The sequence below is a fragment of the Cornus florida genome, unplaced genomic scaffold (genome assembly GCF_030987335.1).
Source record: "Cornus florida cultivar Cherokee Brave unplaced genomic scaffold, ASM3098733v1 CherokeeBrave_3.0.0_Hap2_Chr11, whole genome shotgun sequence".
In the NCBI taxonomy this organism is placed as follows: domain Eukaryota; kingdom Viridiplantae; phylum Streptophyta; class Magnoliopsida; order Cornales; family Cornaceae; genus Cornus; species Cornus florida.
In genome coordinates, this window is record NW_026775581.1 from 121,123,858 (window position 1) to 121,129,369 (window position 5,512).

General features: G+C 32.9%; 1 long non-coding RNA gene across 1 annotated transcript; it reads right to left on the bottom strand.

Annotated features, from left to right (window-relative positions):
• Positions 1-550: 550 nt before the first annotated feature.
• On the bottom strand, positions 551-5,295 carry LOC132286710 (uncharacterized). Its single transcript, XR_009472845.1, has 3 exons — positions 4,503-5,295; positions 1,335-1,567; positions 551-1,028 (listed from the first exon to the last, which is right to left on the bottom strand). It is a non-coding gene; the product is annotated as an uncharacterized LOC132286710 (long non-coding RNA).
• Between the last annotated feature and the right edge of the window lie 217 nt (positions 5,296-5,512).

Sequence of the window (5,512 nt, forward strand, 5' to 3'; positions counted from 1 at the left end):
TTTCACTCATTATTTCTACTATCAAAGAGATTGGGGCAGATATGGACCACCAGCCTCTCAAATCATTAGGTACGAGCACTCTCACCACTCCGAATCTTTATATTAGAGCAGTCTTTAACATGAAAAGAAATTTGTTTAAACAATGCAACAATACATAAAATGTGAAATAAAAATATAAAAAGCAAATTAAATTGGCTTCTTTCAGGAATAACATAATTACATTGAGCTCCCTCGTTGATTCAAAACACTACACTTGCCACTAATAACATTACCGTCTGGAAATTGTCAACCGTTTGAAAATTGTCAAGTGCAACTTAACAAACATAGGGGAGAACCAAGTAATTTTTAAATCAATGGGAGAAGCCGGTGCAAGTATGTTATGCTTCAGGAAAGGTGGGGTAATTACCCAAATAGAAGTCAAAATTGTACAAAAAATTAACATTAGACCATTAAACTAGGGTAAAATACAAATTCAGCACAATAATATAACAAAAGAACATACGATTAACATAAATACTGAATATACTCATATATATACATGTAAAGTTATTAAAAATTTTAATATAACATATTGATGTAAAATATCTTCATAATCAATCAATTTCTATCCTTCCATATATAGTCCTTAATACAAAAAGTAAAGCTTTATCAAAACACTTCCAATCATCTTTTAAAATTAAGTCAGTGAAAAATTATATAAAAAACATAACCTACCCCCTTAAACAACTATTAATCACTGAAACTGAAAATGAGGCAAGACTAATAGATGGTAAATAAATCAGTTAAATATAGTTGATTTATGAATTTTAACCCAAAAAAAGTGCGCAGAACCCTCAAGACTATCATCTAGATCGCTGGATCAAGCCCCACAAGACCATCATCTGGATTGAGCCCCAACCATCGCGCACAAATTTACCACCCACCGTGTGATAACTTGTGGACCACCCACCATGCACAATGCTATTGATACTGTTTGGTGTGGGCTCGAATACTCGAAGATAGAAATGCTTGAAACAGATCTGTGTCGGCTTCTCATCCAGTAAACACGTCAGGTGACACAGGCCAACAAAAATGCATATGTATAAAAATAAATAAAAGAATAAATCAATAATATTAAAAAATATATCATCATATAAATTAGCATAATCAAAATTTTCCTCTTCCTCTTGCTCTTCCCATGTTGTGGGTAAAAACAGATGCAAATTGCAGTAGTTCTCGCACCCTCTCAAAAAGCATTTGAAATTAGTTAAACTCTTTACAGGATTAACTACAGGAAAATATATATATATATATTAAATTTAATACCACATAGAAAGCATGTGAATTGTTGTTACCTTGAACACCGATGCCAGGGAGACACCAAAGAACAAGCGCAAACATTTGCTTCCATTCCATCCTTGCTATCTCATAAACATTGTAATTGACAGCATGCTAACTGTACTCCAAAGGCATTGAAATCAGGAAGCAGTAGGTGAAAACAACAGACAGCAAAACTCTCACCCAACACAAGTAAAAGATTTGAAGACTTCCAAAATCCGATACAACACCAAGCATCTTTCAAAGGAGACTGCTGTGTACATCGAAAAACAAGAAAATGTCATCCCTGTCCAGCAGATACACTTGGATACACTGAATTAGAAGGCACCAAACTGAAATGATCATTACATGTAAACAAATGCATTACTGAAAACTATCAGCACTGAAAGAAAATGCATTAGAAATATCAAATATGTCAGTCCAGAAAGTACTCTTTGAAGTTCTACAGAGCCCAAATGGAAATTAATGAAGTTCTCCATTTCATTTATGAGTATGACTTGAAAAGATATCACAATATTGATCTCCAGAGAACAGTTGTTGCACCAAAGAAATAATTATGATCCTACTTTGTTCAAAAGATCATTTACAAAAGAAGTAATTAAGATCCTACTTTTGTTCAAATGATCACAATCATATAAAGTCTATGTTAAAGGCATTCAACACCACGGACTCATCCTGAGCCCTGCAAAGTGCAGACCCATGATTTATACAAAGATCCCGACACCAATGAACCAGCAGATACACTTGGATACACTGAATTAGAAGGCACCAAACTGAAATGATCATTACGTTTAAACAAATGCATTACTGAAAACTATCAGCACTGAAAGAAAATGCATTAGAAATATCAAATATGTCGGTCTAGAAAGTACTCTTTGAAGTTCTACAGACCCAAATGGAAATTAATGAAGTCTCTCCATTTCATTTATGAGTATGACTAGAAAAGATATCACAACATTGATCCCCAGAGAACAGTTGTTGCACCAAAGAAATAATTAAGATCCTACTTTGTTCAAAAGATCATTTACAAAAGAAGTAATTAATATCCTACTTTGTTCAAATGATCACAATCACATAAAGTCTATGTTAAAGGCATTCAACACCACGGAAACTCACCCTGAGCTCTGCAGAGTGCAGACCCATGATTTATACAAAGATCCCAACATCAATGATCCAATGTAAGAGAAAATAAGATAAGAATGTCCCTTTTCACCCTATAAAGGAGACAAAATATGTTTAGGTGCAAAGAATTGTGTATGTACTGTGGATACCGCATCTACTCTTTTAAGCTTACTGATAATGAAACCACCTCTTTGAAAAGGATTCAGCCTCCGTGGCTCCAACGCATTCCTTATAGCCAACCATTAAAAAACATCACAAATCATTTAAGTTTAAAATTTGAAAGCAACCAAAAAAGCAATAGATTAAATATGAGTTTGTTGCCACAATACTTTGTAGCAAATTGATGCCACTAATTGGAAGGAGCATACAATTGTCTCTTATTCTGTCTGAAATTATTTTTTTAGCTAGGTGCCTACATGTATATATTATATGGGACATTTACCTCATTTAAACAGAGGTCCCAGCTTCTAATACCCACAGACTGCCGATGCCATTTCACCAGCAATACTCAAAAAGACTAGCAACGAAAAATAATAAACTAGCCATCATATTCTCTTTTTAAAAAAAAAAAAAATCAATCATTATTTCTATTATCAAATAGATTCGGGCGGATTCGAACCACCAGCTCTCAATCATTAGATATGAGCACTCTTTCCATCTTCGAGCTTCCGAATCTTTATATTAGAGCAGTCTTTAACATGAAGAGAAATTAGTTTATACAATGCAAAAATACATAAAATGTGAAAAAACACTATATAAAAAATAAATCCATCAAATAACATAATTACATTGAACTCCCTCGTTGATTCAATTACTACACTGGCCACTAACAACATTCCCATCTGTAAATTGTCAACCGTGTGGAAATTGTCAAGTCGGGAAAAGCAGGTGTAAGCATGCTATGCTTTAGGAAAGGTGGGGTAAATTACTCAAATATTAGACAAAATTATACAAAAATTTAACATTAGACCATTAAACTAGAGGTAAAATACAAATTTGGTACACTAATGTAGGAAAAGAACATATGATTAACATAAATACTGCATATACTCAAATATACATGTAAAGTATTAAACAATGCAACAATACATAAAATGTGAAAAGACAATATCAAAAATAAATCCTTCGAATAACATAATTACATTGACCTCCCTCGTTGATTCAAGTACTACACTGGCCACTAACAACATTCCCATCTGTAAATTGTCAACCGTGTGGAAACTGTCAAGTCGGGAGAAGCCAGTGTAAGTATGCTATGCTTCAGGAAAGGTGGGGTAGTAAATTACCCAAATATAAGACAAAATTATACAAAAATTTAACATTAGACCATTAAACTAGAGGAAAAATACAAATTCAGTACAATATAGGAAAAAAAACATATGATTAACATAAATAATGCATATACTCAAATATACATGTAGAGTATTAAACAATGCAACAATACATAAAATGTGAAAAAACAATATCAAAAATAAATCCTTCGAATAACATAATTATATTGACCTCCCTCATTGATTCAAGTACTACACTGGCCACTAACAACATTCCCATATGTAAATTGTCAACCGTATGCAAATTGTCAAGTCGGGAGAAGCCGGTGTAAGCATGCTATGCTTAGGGAAAGGTGGGGTAAATTACCCAAATATAAGACAAAATTATACAAAAATTTAACATTAGGCCATTAAATTAGAGGTAAAATACAAATTCAGTACATATAGGAGAAGAACATATGATTAACATAAATACTGCATATACTCAAATATACATGTAAAGTAATTATATTTTTTAATAAAACATATTGATGTAATATATCTTAATAATCAACCAATTTATATCCTTCCATATATAGTCCTTAATACAAAAAGTAAAAGCTTTATCAAGGTACGTTTAATTATTTATTAAAAACAATTCAGTGAAAATTTATATAAAAAATTAGAGTAGACTTATGGAAAACTGCCAATCAAAACCTATCACTTTAAACAACTATTAATCACTGAAATTGAGAATGAACTAGATTAATAAATGGTAAAGAAATATGTTCAATATACTTAAAGAATTTTTACCCAAAAAATGTCTGCAGAATCCTCAAGATCGTCGTATAGATGGAACCCCACAAGACCATCACTGGATAGAGCCCCACAATACTATCATCTGGATGGAGCCCCAACCCTCAAGGCCCTTGTTTCAGTCGAAACCTCGAGACCAGAATCTAACACTAACCCTCGAGACCCTAGTTTGAATTGAACACTCAAAACCACCCTCTGAAACTAAACCTAACCCTCGTGACTTTTGTTTGAATCGCAGCCTCAAAAACCAAGTCTGATAGAGCCTTCAAGAACGCATAGTGGACGATTAAACCCTAACCCTCAAGCCCTTGATTGAATCGGAGACTCGAGACCCGAATCGTACCCTCGAGAAATTAGTCTGATCGAGCCCTAATACTGGAAGAGAAAACCCTAACCCTCAACCCCTTGTTTGAATCGCAGCCTCGACCTCAACAACAAGAACGAGAAACGCTAACTTTATTCCGTGTGTATATAGGTTGGTTCGTCGGAGCGTCTTGATATTGGAGTATTTATGTTGGAGCCAAAAATGGACAACTGCTTTCTTCTCACGCTTTCTCGTTTTCTTTTTTATTATCTTTTTTTTTTTTTCAAATGTATCGATCGATGATGTCATAAATTGACACAATACCTGCTTTCGCCTCACTTCACACGCATTCTTGTTTTCTTTTTTAATTTTCCTTTATTTCAAATATATCTGATGTCATAAATGGACACCTGCTCCCTCATTCTCGTTTTATATATTCTTTTTACTTTTTTTCAAATATATCTATTTTTTTCTAAAATTCAAATATACACATGTAATATATTATCTCAGTTAATTATAAAGTATCCCTTTTATTATTGCTAATGAAAAATAAAAATAAATATCATTTGTTGTGTTTACAATTGTGAAGGCTCATTTAAAAATAAAATAAAATTTTTTAGGCACTTCCTTCTAATTATCCTATGTAATTAGTTTAGTTTATTGTTTAAAATATTTGAAAAAAATCGAATTTAGTTACAGAGAC